We start from the raw sequence: 18913 nt of genomic DNA on the forward strand, positions 1-18913 counted from the left end.
GTATAATCTTGGCTGGAAAGAAACATATCAGAAGGCACATTGTAAAACCCTCATAGGCATTAATTAGTGAATAGTTAATAGTGGTTCTCTAGTTGCTGGGAGTAACTTTTCCTCTTGTCTGAATTTTATAAATTTTATTGAATAAACATATTGATTATTTTATAATGAAAAATCAATTTTATAAAAAAAAGAAACCTGAGCCGGCCGAGTGGCACGATGGTTAAGAACTGGCTTGGGACGCCAGAGGGCCCTGGTTCGGATCCCACATATGAGGGCCGGTGACACTGTCCTCTACAGCTAAGATGTTGAACAACAGCTCAACCTGGAGCTGGGCTGCTGTGAGTCGCTGGCGATGGCTTAGGCTGCAGTCCCTGTGGCAGTGGGTTGCCATGGGCTACTGTGTGTAGCCAGCAGCCGCCATGAGCGGCCGTTCAGAAGCCGGTGACTGATCTGCCTCGCCCGGGAAGAGCGCAATGATGGTGCCAACTTGGGCCAGCGAAGCAATGTCCTCCACAACTAGACTGAAGAACAAAATGACAGCAACTTTTCTGTTCCCCTTCCCCCAATTCCCCAGCACTGTTCCCATCCCCCCAATTCCCCAATTTAAAAAAAAAAATCTAAAAAAAAAAAGAAACCTGAGCGAGAGCTGGTGTTATATATTAAATAGAAGAAAACTCTTTTTTTCCATTTTATTTTTTAATTAAATTTATTGGGGTGACATTGGTTAGTAGGGTTATGTAAGTTTCAAGTGTACATTTCTATAATACATCATCTATATACTGTATTGTGAAAACTCTTATAATTAAAATCCAAACTCTATTAATGTACATCTTCCTAGGTGCCTCCTGAAAATTGTATATTGCTTACTTGTTTACAAGTACTATTATAAACACTTCACATATTAACTTATTTAACTCGCACAATACCCTTAGGATATGGGTCCTATTAAAACCTCTTTTTAAGGATACTGAAGCACTATGAAATAAGACAACCTGTGCATGGCTTCAGTTGCTGGCCTGGGATCCAACCCTGACAGTCCCCTCTGGGCTCCAGACTCTTAGCCTTTATTCTCTATTACCCATATGAGGACTCATATGACTATGGTCCACGGTGGTTCATAAGAAGGAAACTTCATTCGAACAAATTATCTACAACAAATGTTGATCTGTTCCTTTCCCCTCTAACAATTCTACAATAAAAGTGTCTATGTATTTTTGGACACTTCAAGCATGATTAGTGGTATTGAGCTTCCTTTCATATGTCTATTGGCCATCCATATGTCCTGTTTGGAAAAATGTCTATTCAGGTATAAAATCAAAATGGATAAAAGACTTAAATGTAAGACCCAAAACCATAACACTCCTAGAAGAAAACATAGGCAGTAAACTCTCTGTCATTGCTCTTGGTAATATCTGTTTCTGATATATCTCCTTGGGCAAGGAGAACAAAAAATAAGCATTCATTTTAAAAATTAGTTGAACTGTGATTTTAAAAAATTTTTTGTAGTTCAGTTTACTTATTCAAACCATTTTAGATTTTGTGAAAGAAAAAAAATCAAAATCAAAGTCAATAATACTTTGGATCACGGTGGCATAAGAACGTTTGTTAACCTCTCCTTTCACCCCCAAATCCCTATTAATCAATATATTATATTATATTATATTATTATATTTTAATTATATTATATTAACTTATTGTATTATATTACATATTATACTATATATATTACATAATAATCTACATTTAAAGTATAAATTTATAATTGATCTGGGACTCTATTTAAAAGACTGAGAATGTTAGAATGAAGGGAAAAATGTAATGATACCCATGTGGATACAAGCACATTTGCATATATACATACAGACATACAAACAAATTTTAACAATAAGCTATTTGAAAAAGGCATACCTAAACCACAGTGCCAAAAGTTTAAAAATAAATATGTATTCTATAAATAAAGTAAGCATAACAATAATATTAGCTGACATAAAATTCAAGGTGACAAGAATTACACAGGACAAAGATGAATATCTCATATTGGCAACATTGTATCATCCATTATAAAGAAATCGCAGTTTTGAACTTTTATGAACCTCACAGCACAGCTTTGAAATATATGAGTATAATAGAAAAAAACTATATAAAAAAGTAATGGAAAAAATATACATAAAGATTTATTACACCTTTTTCAAAAATTAGCTAATCAAGTAAGGATGCAAAGAACTTGAATTATATAATTAATAACATGATCCATTTTTATATAGTAAAATATAGCAAGTGTGTAATTATGTTGCAGTATTAGGGATTAAGAATTTTCGTGTATGATAAGAAGGTATAAAAATAAAATGAAACAGCAAAAACTTGTAATGTTAAATTTAAATTGGGAATAGTATTACATATGACTTTTTAAAAAAAACTATGTATTTCCTAGTTCTATCCACCTAAAGGACCTAAAAGCAATGCTTACTCAGTAGTGATAGTGCCCCTATATACAGACTGTGCTTCATAAATACCCAGGTTCTTTGGAGAAGTGGCTGATTACAAGTTTGAAGCATAAAATATAGATTTTTCTGAAACATCTTGTTCCAGAACTTGAGAACATTATCACAAACTAATGGAGTTATCTGCAAATGACACAAGAATCAACATGAAGGAAGGAGGGACATACGAATAGTGAAAAGAACAAAATCTACATCTTATTGAAATCTATGGAATAGAAAAACCCATGAGTATAAAAAAGAAGAAAAAACCAGAAGTTTATAACGATACTTACAAAAGAGAAAACGAAAAATATCACAAACTCAAATCTTGAACATCATTGGAAATAACTATTACAACAAATGACATGTAGCTAATAAATGTGGAAGAGAAAATAGAATTTAAAAAATAAGTGGACTTCCGGTTTCTGCTTCCATGGGTAGGGAGCTTGGATGTCACATCACCACACTATCCTGAGAAGTGAAAAGCTGAACAGACTGAAGAAGCAACAATTTTTCATGGATTCATAAAGTGGCGACACAGGACAAACCACTAGCCCAGATATTGGAGAGACAGACAGACAAATCCTGGGAATCACAGCTTGCCGGAATGGAATAGAGAGCAGAAACTGCCACAGGAACAAGTTCCAGGGTTGGAAAACCTAAACTACAACGTCCAGCTCTGCTGGGAGCTCAGTGTAGACAAGTATGAGAGTTAAAAACTCCAGTTAGGTCTAATGACAGAGGGACCCCCACACTTTTGTGAGTTTTATCCCCAGGAGCTCGGCCATGTTCTCACAGTAAATATCAGAGAAAAATCCTCCCTATGCTCCCAGCATGGGGAAGGGTAAAGGAACCAACTGGAAATAAACCGCAGCACTCTGTTCTTCTTCTTTTTTTTTTTTTTTAGCTGAGCCATCCTGCTACCTGTTGGTAGCTCAGCAGCTGCTCAGCTCGGGCTGGACTCGAACCGCTGTTGCTCAGAGCTCAAACTCTTGAGCGAGCTCTTAACCAACTGAGCCACTCGGCCGGCCCTTACTCTGTTCTTCTTAACAAAGTCTGCTCTGAGGAGAAACTGTTTAACCAGAGCTGAACCCACTGAGGTCTTACCAGAGCCTAATTGACCTGAGAGAGGAAAGTAACCAATTCCAGTCAGTTCCACACTTTCCCATGGGAGAAAGGAAATATCCATCTCCAGCCCATTCTAGCCGTCGTGTTCCATCTAAGGGAAGAGAAAAAACTGAGAGACACTGAAGTACACAGCCTAGAGGCACAGGTGCACTTAAAGGCTGAGACCTAATCATAGCAGTACAGTTACTCCCTTTCCCCCACACATTACCACCTCATTACTAAAGGCCTATGTATGCACAGCAGTTCCTTTTAACCAGTTCGCCATGCCTGGTTATCAAGAAAAAAATTACAAGGCATTCTAGAAGGCAAAAAAAAAAAAATGCAGAGGAAGAGCCTACACTGTCATATACTGAGGGTACCAAGAAAATATTTACACAGTTTAAGAAAGGAAAACTGTATTGAAGTTGTAATACTCAATATACACCAATAACAAAATAAATACAAGTCACATTTGACTTCTGCAATTACAAGAGGTGCTCAAAGTGGTTACCATCAGCGTCCAGACATTTCTGATTACGGTGAACTACTGCTTGGGCAACTTTGACCAAAGTGTCCGCTTGTATACATTTTTTTGGCACCCCTGGTATGCCAATGTCCTTAATGAAATTATTTTTAAATTACAACCAGCAACATAAATATATAAAGGATAAATATTCTGATCCATTTGGATTTATCCAAGGAATGCAAAGATGGTTTTACAACCAAAAGTCAATCAACTTAACTCAGTATATTAATATACTAAAACAAAACAAAACAAACCATATAATCATCTCAATATGCTTAAAAAGCATTAGACAAAATGCAGCAACCATTCATGGTAAAAATCAGGAACAGAAGAGAAATTACTTGAACTGACAATGGGCATTTGTGAAAAACCTACTGCCAATAACGAATTTAATGGTGAAATATTGAAATCTTTCCCTCTAAAATTGAGAGCAAGGCAAGACCGTTCACTCTCACTATCTGTATTAATTATGGGACTGGAAGTCTTAGGCAGTGTAATAAAGCCAAACAAGTATATAAAAAGCATAGAGATTGGACAGAAGAAGTATAACTGTCTTTATTTGCATATGACATGGCCATCTATGCAGGAAATCCTAAGGAATCTACAACAAAAGCTAATAGAACAAATAAGTGAGTTTAGAAAGTGGATAAAGGTCAATAATGCAAAAATCATTTCTATTTTTATGTGCTAGGACAAACAGCTGAAAATTGAAATAGAAACATGATTTATTATAGCACTCAAAGACATGAAATACTTAGGGGCAAATTTAACAAAGAATGTCAAAGACTGGTACTGAAAACTACGAATTGTTGCTGAGAAAAATTGAAGACCAAACAAATGGGGGGAAGTGGCATATCCATGCATTGGAAAATTCAACGTTGTCAAAACTTCCAGGTTTATAATGTGATTCAAGAAAACTTAAATAGAAATGACAGCAGACTTTTGGGATAGAAATTGATAAAATGATTCTAAAATTTATGGAATTGCACAGGACCCACACTATTAAGGAGAATTTTGAAGAACAAGTTTGGATAACTTATACCACCTGATTTCAAAATTTACAATAAAGCTAGTGAATTAAGATAGGATGATATTGGCAAAAAGACAGACATATGGATCAATGAAACAGAAGAGAGTTTAGAATTGAACCCACACATAATCAATTGATTTTTCACCATGTGCCAAGGTAATTCATGGAAATCCAATGGGAATAAAATTATCATTTAAATAAATGATGTTAGAACAATTTTATATACACATGGAAAAAATTAGCCTTGACTATTATTTAAAATCAAATCCACAAATTAACTCAAATAGATTATAAACCAAAATATAAAAGACATAGAAAAAAATCTTGTGAGTTTGGGGCACAAAACACAAAACACAGAAACCACTAAAAATTGATGAATTTCATCAAAACTAAAAATGTTTACTGATCAAAATAAATGTTAAAAAATTAAAAGGCAGGCCACAGACTAGAAAAAAAATATTTGAAAAACATATGTCTGAAAAAGGGCTTATAAACCAGAATACATAAAAATATATGAAAATATATAATTAATATTTAAGGAGACAAATCAATTGTTAAAAATGAGCAAAATAATCAAACAGATACTTCACTAAAGAAGGTATATGAGGGCTGGCCAAGTGGCGTGTTGGTTAGGAGTTGGCTGGGACGCCAGCTCTGAGCAGCAGGGCCCCAGTTCGGATCCAACATGAGGGCCAGTGACACTGTGCCCTCTACAGCTAAGATGGTGAACAACAGCTCGACCTAGAGCTGGGCTGCCATGAGTCGCCGGCGACGGCGTAGGCTGCAGTGGGGCTGGTCAGCAGCGGGCATGAGCTTTCACGAGCTTTCGTGAGCTTTAGTGAGCTGCTGTGAGTGACCGTCCAATGGCCAGTGAGCAACTGCCTCACCCGGGAAGAGCGCAATGATAATACCAACATGGGCCAGTGAAGCGACGTCCTCCACAACTAGACTGAAGAACAAAAGGACAGCAATTGTCTGTTCCCCTTCCCCGATTCCCCGATGCTGTTCCCATCCCCCAATTCCCCAATAAAATCTTAAAAAAAAAGAAGGTATATGAATAGCCAATAAGGACATGACAAAGGTATATAACATTATTAGTAATTAGGGAACTGAAAACAAAAGCCATAACAAGATACTACTGCACACTCGCTACAATAGCTAAAATTTAAAAGACTAACAATACCAACTGTTGGAAAGGATGAGGAATGTATTAGTCAGAGTTCTCCAGAGAAACAGAACCAGTAGGAAGGGATGTATTATGAGAGATTGGCTCTTGAGATTTTGGAGGATAAATCCCACAATCTTTCATCTGTAAGCTGGAGGCCCAGGAAAGTCGGTAGTATGATTCCAGTGCAAATCTAAAGGCCTAAGAGCCAGAGGACCCAATGGTATAAGTCCAAGTCCAATTCTAGAGGCTAAGAACCAGGAGCACCAATTTCCTAGGGCAGGAGAAGATGGATGTCTCAGCTCAAACACGGCAAATTCACCCTACCTCTGCCTTTTTGTTCTATTTAGCCCTCAATGGATTCGATAATGCTAACTTGCCTTGGTGGGGGTGATCTTCTTTACTCAGTCTATCGATTCAGATGTTCCAGAAACACCCTCACAAAAGTATCCAGCAATATCAGCGATCCGGGAATCCCTTAGCTCGGTCAAGTTGGCACTTCAAATTAACTGTCACATGGAGCAACTAGAACGCTCATACATTACTGGTGGGAATGAAAAATGCTGTCGCCACTTCAGAAATGTGTTTGGCAATTTTTAGTAGTTAAACCTACACTTAGCACTCAACCCAGAAAACGCCACTGCTAGAAATTTAAAGACAAAGAAACAAAAATACATCCACCCAAAGACTTGCCAAATGCCCATCAACTAGTGAATGAGTATACAATTGTGCTATATCCATACAATGAAATAATCCTCAGCTGTAGAAAAATGAACTAGTGATACATGCACTATTATGGATGCATGTCAAAAGCATTGTTTCAAATGAAAAATCCAGACACAAAAGACTACACATTTTAAGATACCATTTATGTGACATTCAATAAGTCACACTTGTTCCCAAACATGTTTCCGTGTCTCTATACGAAATGTACTTTCCCTCTTCACCTGGCAAATTCTACTTATTATTCATTGTACAAGCATCCACCAAAATACATCCATCATTTGTTTCTCCCGCAACTTTTTGAAAGCTTCAGTTATAGAAATTACTTTGTTTTAGAGGTTTTTTTCCCCCCAGCTGTTCTCCCTGGTAAATGTGAATTCCTCGAGGATAAGGACGCTTCTCCTTTGTATCTCTAGTGTGTGACATGATTGATACCTGGCAGGACCTAAATACATATTGAACAACAGTTTAGTTTCCTGTGTTCCATATCCCCTTCTAGCCAGCATTTCCATATTCAAAACAATTCAACTACAATTACTAGGCTGTTTCTATTTTAATGCATTGGTATTGCCTAATTAGATAGAGTATTTAAAGAACTAGAGATTATCTTATTTTAAGGATGTACACTAGAGTTTTATTATAACCAAATGTTATTTTTCATATAAAAATATAGCTTTTAGTAGATTTTCTCTTGGTCATTTGATAGCAGAAACTAACAGCCTTTAACTTCTTCCCTTTCCCTCCCTCCCTCCCTCCCTCCCTCCCTTCCTTCCTTCCCTCCTTTCCTTTCTTGTCAGCATTTCCAGCTAAGGAAATAAAATGAGGTCATATTTAAATAGAGATAAGAGAGATATAAAAATCTATTTAGTGGACACCAAGGAGATACTGAGAGTTACTGTATGCTGAGGCTGGTGATAACCATATTTTCACAGACACAGTACCACTGATATTTAAGCAAATTAAACTGAGGGGAAATGCTTATAGAAACACGGCATTTCATTTTCATTTTCAAGCAAATTACAAATTTCAAAAACTTCTTCAGAAAAGACCAACATGAGTTCTCATTCATTTGTTAGGTTTGATTGCTCCTGAGAAAATAGTTAAGCGTTTTCTGTTTTTTAAGATATAAACATGTGTTTACCTATATAGACATAATTAAGAAAAGTGTGTATAGTTAAGTGACTTTTATAGCTTAATAAAAAATACTTTTATTTAAAGGCCTTAAGGTAGAATTACTATAAAATACAGAGCTAATGACAACATTTCAAATAACCAAGAGCAACAAAAAGAAGATAGAACACTAAGATCAAATGCATATGAAAGCAATACTATAACATGTTTCCAGGGGAAATCTATTTTAAAGGAGAATTTTAATACTGCATAGCACACATTTAACAAAATAAAATTTTCACTGTGGGAGCAAGGAAATCCTCAAATATGGCCTTTCACAGAGTCACTTTGCTAAAACTAGGCTTCACACAATTCATGTGCAGACAGCCCTGGATTACGGTCTCATGGTAAGAGGCCATTGAGGGGAGGACAAGGAGACGGAGTAAGACCTAACACTCGTGGTCCAGAGCAACCAGCAATCCCTTTTCCTGCTACCACATGCCCAGAATCATCATGTAAAGACCTCTCATAGGCTCTCTCTGCCTGCCTCCCATGACATCTGGGAACCTTTCCCGGCAGTGCCCCTAGAGCCCACCAACTCCAGCTTTCTGAGTCAACAATGCCTTCCCTTTGCCTGGGCTCCCTCTGCTTCCAGGGACCTACTGCTGCCCATTGTCCCTTTCTTCCTGCCCCACGCGTACCTAAAATACCATCGCATGTGTGCTCTGTGCTCTATAATGAGCCAACGTAACCCATTTCCTACAACTCAGCTCACATTCCTGGAACACCAGAGTGGGGCAACCCTGAAGGGCGAGAAAGTCAGACATCAAGTCTGACATACTTCACTTGAGCAAGAGTGAAGCTTCACACTCCGCCCACCCCCCCACACCCCCCCCCCAAGAAGTAGGAAGGGCCTGTCACCTGCGTTATTCTCCCCCGGGGAGAAATCTTAGGAAACATCAAGAATGGGCACATTGGAGTTCTACATGAAGGTTGAGGATGGTAAAACAAATGCCAAACATAAATGACAGAAAAAATCCAAAGGCTGCAGAAATACTGGCAAAGGCAGCCACGGAGATCCTTGTTCCTCTTAGAACCTTCCCTTTCTCCACCCTAACTTCCTGAAAAGTAAAGTATTTGCAGATATGAAGAAATGTCAAAGTAGCCTGGGGTGGGGGTGGGGGGGGGCTTGAGATGTTTGGGTTCTTGAGCGATTTGAACTGCAAAGGCTTGTGGAAGAAATTTCAACTCCTGAGGTCCCTGGATCTCCTGAGAACATTGGGTTAGGGGAGGGAGGGTGGAGGGGTACAGGCTTTTCTATGTCATGAGTTTCAGGAACATATTGCACCCCAGAAAAAGGACAAGCTGGGGCTAACTGCTTGGGATTTACTCCAGTAAACGCATAGGAGACGTTTGAGTTCTTTTTTATGCTGCTTCTGCTTATCGGAGGCAGACTTTCAAGATACAAGTACTGTCTATAAATTAAAAAGATGCTTTTGGGGGGAGCATTTACCATGGTGCATCTCTTGGGGTCTAACCCTGTGAAAGAGACACTGCTCAGGTGCAGTAGGCACTTTAATAGTTTCCATGAAAATTCTCGAGAGCAAGTTTCTAGGGGGAAATTATTTCCACCATGAACAATGAAAACGCATCCTTTTAAGGCCCAAGGGGAGATGCAGAGTGACAAACTTACAATGCATCAAGTCCCCTCAAAGTCATGAAATGTGGGTATAGATAAGTTTACAGTATAAACAAAGTCACCTCAACAAAAAATATAATACAGAGTATTAATTAGTGGCCATTAATCTGGTAACTCTTTGCACTCCCAAACAAATCTGCTTCCCAAATGTATGGCTCTTTATGAAAAATATAACATTGGAGTTAGAATCCTCATCAATGATGACCTGAAAATGTCCTTCTAAATTTTAAATGAGATAATACAGTGCCTGGCATATAGAAAATACTAAATAAATAATTTTTGGTTTTCTATTCCCTATCACCTTGACTTCTCCTTTTTGGCCATACTGTCTCAAAAGTCCCCAAATTCCTGATCCTATCACAAATCAATGTCAGAAAGACCCATCCCTGGATCATTAGACGATAGTGGTGTCTACATTGCCCTTAACATGGTGGATGTGGGCTATGTGTGGATCAGCTGTAGTTACACTTGAACAGACATGGAGATTCCGAGCACAGATTTAATAGCAAGTCATGGACTATCTACCAGAGCAGCTTGTTAATTACATGTACCAAACACAACAATAACACAGCATCTATCCATCCAGGAAGCGTTCCTTTACTTGCTGTTTAAAAGCAATGATTTCCATAGTTGACTTGTGTACAATTATTCCTTCAGTGACTGAATGTCTGCTTAAAGTAGTTCAAGAGCTCAGATAATTCCCTCTGATGTGACTATAAGGCAGGCATAATACTTAGGATATTCTAACATTGCCTTTAGAGTTCAGATTAACAAACATTTAACAAGTGCCCTATAAAGTGGCATGCACTCCTGGGCGCTAGGAAAATAAAGGCGAATGAGACAGGGTAGAGTTTGCCTTCAAGGAGCTCAGAGAGACAGAGAAGCAGCCCACTTCAGCATCATGCGAAACCAAGCGTTGTGATAGAGAACGGATGCCAGATCTAGCCATCCTGGGAGTGAGAGGCTGGGGAGGTGACGGCTTAGAAGAGGTGCTGTAGAAGGGGAATCTCAGACAGGGAGTGACACAAGCCAAGCAAAACAGGTTAGAGCAAAATAGAGTGTCTGAGGTGAGAGCGGGGCCGAGAGTGGGAATCAGGGTGGGTCAGAGGCAGCAAGCATCTGCGTGTGGATAACCTTGCTACAGTGTTATATGAAACAGCTTAGAACTCAAACTAGGATAGACAGGGAGCTTCTCAGCTTATTCAGAGGAATGTCATGGTTAGAGCTATCCTCTAAGGAGATGACTCTAGTAATCCATCTAGACAGATTTGGTGCTGCAGTTCAGAGATTATTGCCATAGCCCAAAGGATAAGAAGGCCAAATCTCAGATAGGAGCTGTAGGTGTGGAGGAGAGAAGAAAGGGTGAAAACACATAGTCAGCAGAAACCATGATACTGGGTCGCTCATTATGCCTATATGGAAGGTAAGGTAGAGAATGGGACTCTATTACTTCACTTGCGTGAGAAGTGACAGCAACAAACATGGCGGGAATACAAGATAATTCTCTTAACCAATAAGCTGTCCACATAACGCCATGGGCACTGCAGCACATGAGCTTTGGAGCCAGAGCTCTTGGGTTCAAATTTCATTCCATCCCCAGTGTTCAGAGCCTAGGTGAACGGGCGAGCTTGTGGCTCTGTCTGTGGACATTTCCTCACCCATAGAAAGGAGATGATAAGGGTACTTATCTCACAGGATTATTATGAAGAATATGTAAGTAAATATAGTCAATATTCTTAGAATAGTATCTGGGACACAGCAAGCAATAAACAACGATATATACAAACACTCAAAGTGAGAAAATGAATGGTACAAAACCCAAACTGCAGGAAACCCTGAGCTGTCCTCTAGGGCTCTCTCAAGGACATAGGGAGTGAGTGGAGAACAAGGTAGGTAAAGGAGAGATGGAGTAGTGTTTCCAGGAGGAGGAGTGAGAAATTGTCAGAGGCAGCAGAGAAATCCAGCAAAATAAAGATTATAAAGGATTTTAAAGGTAGCAGGTGAGTATACAATGAAATATAACTTCTCATATTCTTCTTCAGATGTAGCTCTATTGTGTTTTGAAAGCAAAAATTATGACTACTTCTCTCTCAGGTGTTGTCAGTTCTATTTCACCAAACCAATAAAACACATAACAGCAAATGCTATTTGAGACAACTGGCTAACTATTTAGGAAAAATAAAACACATCTAAACTGGATCTGTATATCACTCCTTATATCAAAATAAACCCCAGGTATGTGAAAGATTGATATATAAAATATGAGGTCAAACTATATGAGAATAAAATCATGAACATTTTGTAATTTAGGGGTAAAAGAGTACTATGTTTAAACATAAAGAAATATGCAGACATGCTAAAGAAAGTGATTTACAACATTTTTGTAGAAAAAAAAATACCAGGAAGAAACTAAAAAAGACACCTACTATAATATAAATATCTAAAAGACTTATTTGAGGAATCATATGGCCAAGATCTCCAATACATGAAAAAATGTAACAAATGTATAAAAAAAGTCTAATATCCCAGTAAAAAAGTGGGCAAAAGACATGCGTAACTCACAAGAAATAAAAAACAAATGAATCACAAATCTTTGAAGATATCTTTAATATAAATGTAAAATAAATTCATGAAGTAAATTTATTTATAACCATTCAGGGAGTCAAAGATTAATAAAAGATAAATATTTTTTAATGTCAAAGTGATTAGGAAAAATAATCGCTAATGTTCACTAGTATTTGGAGTGTAGATTGCTAAAATATCTTGGAGGTCACTTAGCAATAACTATTAAACTTTAAGTGCAAATATCAGTCAATTTATCCTACAAAATGCCTGGCCAGTACACTTTAGAACCGTCAAGGTGATGGGAAACAATCAAGATACAGTCACAGACCAGAAGAAACAGGAAAATGATGACTAAATGCAATTCGTATCCTGGATTAGATTCTGGAACAACAACAAAATACATTAGTGGAAACATCCTACTGAAATCTGGAGTTTAGTGAGTAGCAGTAACGTACCAGTATTGGTTTCTTACTTTTGACTACTAAACATAGTTCATTATATTACCGTGGTACTATAAGATGTTAATTTTAGAGGAAACTTGGTAAGGGGTATATTATCTTTGCAGCTTTTCTGTAAATCTAAAATAATTTCAAAATTAAAAGTTTGTTATAAATTCATTTAACCAGCAATTCCATTTCTAACAAATGTATCCTATAGAAATATAGCAACAAGTATGAAAAAAAATATGTATATAAGGACATTCATTGAACATTAATTATAATTGGAAAAAACAAATGTAGAAAAGGAGATAAAAAATTAGATATAACCATAAAATGGACTATGTATCCGTTAGAAAGGATGTGTTTTAGACTTCTAACTACTGGCAAAAAGTTGTCTATGTTAAATTGTTAAAAGATAAAAGTTGCTGTACAGCTGAAACTAATTCTAAAAAATGTGTATTTCATAATAAAAAATAATTTAATAAAAAAAGAAAAAAGTTGCTATATACAAATGATAAAGAGGTAGAAAGGCAGAAATAGATATTTATGGCTAAAACATACATGTGTGTATATAATACACCTAGAAGAAATCTGAAAAGAATACATAGAATTGGTTTCTGAGAGATAGGAAAGGAGATTTTCATTTTCCAGGTTTTTAGTTTTTCTTTTCCCTTGAACACTATTATTTTATTTATTGGAATTGTACAATTATTATGTTTCTCTTCAAATATTGTATTTTAATAGAAAAAATAATCGACAATTAAGTATCAGAAAATTTAGAAAAGTTGCAGCTTTGCCATTGGGTCTATGATCTTGTGCATGTGGCTTAATTTAATTGGCCCCAACTTTTTCCTGGATAACAGGAGGAGGTGGGATTCTATCCCCTCTACACAGCTTTTTCAGACAGAAAATTCTGTTAGTCTACTGTCTTGAAGACTGGGTAATCTTTCCACTCTCATATCTATAGACATTTATGTATTTGGTCTCACAATATCTCTGGTAAGAGGTAATAAATATTATCTTTTAGCTGATGGAGGAGGTGTGAGATATTAACTCATTCGCTCAAGGAAGGTTATGAAGGCAATTTGGGACTCTCGTGTATGATTCATAATGAACACAGCTGGTTTGTTGGAAATACATTCGGTCACTTGACACATTCATCTTTTAGAAAATGGTTTTGACCCAATTGCAGGACAACATCACCCGGAGAGACTATATACTCCCAGAGGTGAGCTGACATTTCAAAATCACCACAGTTCAAACTTTCTCTAAACACTTTGTGTACTTTAATGAGTTGCCCCTAGTCAACCTGGGGCACACTCATTACTAAGGAGAATTCAAACACATTCTTTCTATTCCTAACAATTATATATTTTTCTAAAATCTATTCAGTTATTGTAGACAGTGTAAGTTTATCAATTACCTCTCCAAGCTGTCCATTATCTATTTTGAGAGTATAATTTGTTTCCCGCATAGAGTATGTGTTAACAGCATGATACATTTTACATTTGTAATTAATTCTGAACTGACAAAGAAGGTAGAAAAACTTCTCCCACAAATAAAAGTAATGCATGCAAGTATTTAAACGAAAGTTCCTAGTAATTTCCAGCAACTTAAAAAAGGAAACAAAACTCAATCTGTTCTCTCTTTTAAACTAGAAACACTAAGGTATCTTTTGTTCCTTCTCCATGGCATTCTAGAGATTTTGAAACTCTGATACAAAAAAGGATAATAAATGACAGGTAGGCATACTACATAGAATCTGTGAATGAGAAATTGTTTATTTCTCAATAAAATTAATAATACCAGTTTTGCTGGACATGACTAATTGGCTAGCTCACACAAAGTTTTATCAGAAAGTCATTTTTGTAGACATAAATTCCAAACCATGATGAAACTAAATATTTTGCTACTTGTAGCACTTTTAAAATGATAGAGAGCTTGAAATTGAATTACACTAAATGCCTTTATATTTATTCGGCATTAAACCTTATTTTCCTTACTGTCATTCTGCCAGCGTGATATCATCGGCGTTCAAGAGGGATGCTAATGCTATTTATATTACACTGCACTGTCCTTTAATTGACCTTGTTTGTGCAATGGAATGGATGCTTTTCTCAAGCTGCCAGCCCTTTATTGCAGCATTTTGACCATGCACTAGTGGCTCTTTGTGCTGCTGCTGAGTTCAAGAATCAATACTGCATTCCCCACAGCCAATAAAGGCAGCTGACAGCATGAATTAACTGAGTGTGGCCAGTTGCATGGAGGGCCATTGTCTTTAAAGAAAATCTGGACGTGATTACCAACCTCCATCTCTGAGTGAAGGTTTTAATGTAAAGTGCGAGGTTGCTGTAATTTAATTTTGGCCTGCTGCTCTGACACACTCCCCTTTGCCACTGCTTCATGGAATCCAAGCTATTAATGGCTGCAAACCAAAACACACATGGAGACAAAGGCGAATACTCACGGTCATACAATAGCAGAGGTTTCACCTGACTTGGCCATTCTTTTCTGCTACTATTCTTATAACAAGATCCTATTTCTTTAAGCCAATCTTCCTGCCATAGTAATAAGCCAAGCCAAAGTTAAAAATTAAAGTTGTTATGACCTCTATGCCTAAATGAAGTTTTCATATAGGATAGGGCTGAAAATATCTGCATATAGAACTCATGGCTTTCTACTAGACTATCAAAATTATGGGGGGGAAACTTTGTGCTTCCTCATCTCCCACCCGTAGCAAGATGATTTTCATCCACTCTGTTCCACTGAACTGCTTTTCCCTTGAAACAAAATCAAATTGATTCTTTGCAGTCCTTATCTTCTCAGCAGTATTTTATGCTGAATTCTTCCTCCTTCATAAAACAGTCTCATCTCTTAGATTTGGGTTCCCTTGTCTTGCATCCTTTCTTCTTTTTATCCTAGGCCACCTTCTCTTCTCACTTTAATGTGGCCCTTCCAGGTAGGACCTTATCCTTTTTTCATACCTGTAATTACTTTTCATTTCCATGTATTGACTCCCAAATCTTTATCTCTACGCCCCTGCCCCAGGCCTCTTAATAAATTTGGCTGTTCCAGCAATATTTTGAACACCATATAACTCACACTGAATGCATCATCTTTTGTTGGGTTTTCCAGTTGCATAAATGATCAATCATCTGTTACATATGCAAGAACCAGGATCTTATCTTTTGATCTTTTCCTTCTTTCACCTCCACACCCAATCAGTTATCAAGTTCTCCTAATCTACTTCTTAATCTTTCAATCTAGCCATCCCCTAATCTCCATCATTTTCAATGTCTCTACAGAATTCTTCCTAATCATTCTCCCTGACTCCAGGCTTGTCCCTGCCCCCACAATAGAAAATCTCTATTCTACAACCAATCTTATCTCCTGTTCATATCACTTCTGTTTAAAAGATTTCAAAGTCTTCACACCGAGACATTATTTACCTCTTTTTTTTTTTTTAAAGATTTTTTTATTGGGGAATTGGGGGGATGGGAACAGTGCTGGGGGATTGGGGAAGGGGAACAGACAAGTTGCTGTCGTTTTTTGTTCTTCAGTCTAGTTGTGGAGGACGTTGCTTCACTTGCCCAAGTTGGCACCATCACTGCGCTCTTCCAGGGCGAGGCGGATCAGTCGCCGGCTTCTGGACGGCCGCTCACTGCGGCTGCTGGCCGCTCACGCTGGCTGCTGGCCGCTCACGCTGGCTGCTGGCTACACACGGTAGCCCATGGCAACCCACTGCCACAGGGACTGCAGCCTACGCCGTCGCCAGCGACTCACGGCAGCCCAGCTCCAGGTTGAGCTGTTGTTCAGCATCTTAGCTGTGGAGGGCAGTGTTCACTGGCCCTCATATGTGGGATCCGAACCGGGGCCCTCTGGCATCCCAAGCGAGTTCTTAACCATCGCGCCACTCGGCCGGCCCCATTATTTACCTCTTTAGCATCAAGTTTTACATTGTTTTGTTTCTTGCCCTTCCCCAATAGCATATCTGTTGGTCCACAGCCACTAACTCAAGGATTTAAATAGAAAGACATAGGTGATGGCAGAGACTCATAGTTTGGAACCAAGCCAGAGGAAGATACCTATTAGACACTTGACTGCAATCATTAGGCTCCACGCCTGCAGTTATGGCCTAAGCTTCTGCAAGTGTGTTAGACAAAGAGAAAATCCACAGAATAACAAAGTGGGATTTATGGAAGTCTTTAAAAGAGGAAATGACATGTCATTTCTTGCTTTATCAAAAGGCCTATATTTCTGAGAGAATTTGGGGAGTCAAAACATCAATTCTGTTTATAACAGTCAGTGCTCTTGGTTGAAATTAATTCAAGCAGAGTTATTCAAGGGACAGTGTATTATATACAAACCATTTAACTTGAGCTTTAAAACGATTTTTCATGAGAATTATCAAGAAGATACCAGTTTTGATCAACACTTTCCATAAACTAGAATAAAACCTGTGGTTTTAAAGGCTTTTATTTTAAATGCAAACATTTGTGAGACTCTTAAAGGCACAGTATCTGATCTATTCCTACTCAAAAATTGTGTGACTATCATTACTGTTTTTCAGGAGAGTTTTATTTTACCTCCATTGTCCCCAAACATCCTACCCTTTAAAAAACGAACTAAAGTATATAATTCTTACATTCCTATTTCCAGAAAGGCTGAAATGAAGACGGTAGTGCTACAGCTGCCTCAGTTGCCTCACTCTCCTCAGAATATGTAGCCGTAAGCTAAGAATTAGGTGTGTTCAACTGAAATCAGCAGCTGATGCTCCTCCCAGGGTATCTGGAGGAAAGATGTCTGTTGCTTCCCTACCTTTCCTCCCACCAGCTCTTCCATCTTTCAGATTATGCATTTCCCTGGCCTGAGAAACGTCAAGCGTTTATGGTTTGGCAACTCAACACCGTCTGAGTGTTCCGCGGAGAGTGCGAGAGGCAGATAAAAGGAAAGCATGCACACTTCTCCATCCTTCTCCCGATCTCTCAAGGTTATAGTGTGGAAGGAGCCTGAGGCTACCTCCAAAGAGACCAGGTTGCTGGTCTTTTAATATGTGATGAGATATTGGGCAGGAGTGGGCGGGGCATTTTGCGGTCCACAGATACATTCACTCTCATTAGGAGAAGAGGAAACTTAGCTCAAGGAGCCCAAGTAAGAACCACCAAGTACATATCTCTAGCTCACTCTCCCTTATTCTGTCAGGAGCCTCCTGGCATGAAAGCATGGCTTCTAGCTTTCTTGAAAACGAAGTGAATGTGAAGAAAGAGAGAATGTCTCACCCTGTCTATACTTGGGAAGGTACATGGGTGTAGCTGCTCCCAAGACTTCAAAGTGGCTAATTAAACACATTAAATATCTTTGCTCTTGATTTATTTTACCTAAAACGACTCTTCAGAGTAACAAGGTGATTTTTACCAAGTTCCCTTAATCAACATTCTCCAGATTCAATCGGCCTTAAAATATATTTCATAGGATTTAGCATACTTTACACCTACCTGAAATAACCCTAAGTTTTTAACTATAGTTATGGCTGTCTGGCCTCTTGACCTGACAGACGAGCACTAGCAGCCCAGCTCCCTGACACGTGCAAGTCTGAATAAGGCAGGTGGGGGATGAAGCACCACTAATCCAAGTCCTCATTATGGCCACGTCCACAAGAATCGCAGGATAGCAAAGCCTGAAAAACATATAGGCTTTTTCTCTCTCTTTGGTAATGTGCAAAACCATGTTTATTTGTTAATCTGTTCTCCAACCCCCACCCCCACCCAAAAAGTGATGTCTCCACAGATAAGATTTGGCTGCGTTTTTGTTTTTCATGCCGAGCCTCAGGGTGAATTATCTGGCCACAGCAAAAGGCCAGGGGGCTTTCGGGATGCTTGGGATGATATAGAGAAGGCAATATGGCATCAGCTGGGAAAACTGCAGCCGACATTGGAATAATCAAAAGTGACCTACATGCAATAATAGCCTGTGCGACAGTGAAGAGGGGACACCAGGAAGCAGGTGGTCTATATGACAGAGGATCAATACTCCCGGAGAGGGGATAAAATAGATTCCAAATGGAAAAT

The sequence above is a fragment of the Hipposideros armiger genome, unplaced genomic scaffold (assembly GCF_001890085.2).
Source record: "Hipposideros armiger isolate ML-2016 unplaced genomic scaffold, ASM189008v1 scaffold_441, whole genome shotgun sequence".
Classification (NCBI taxonomy): Eukaryota; Metazoa; Chordata; class Mammalia; order Chiroptera; family Hipposideridae; genus Hipposideros; species Hipposideros armiger.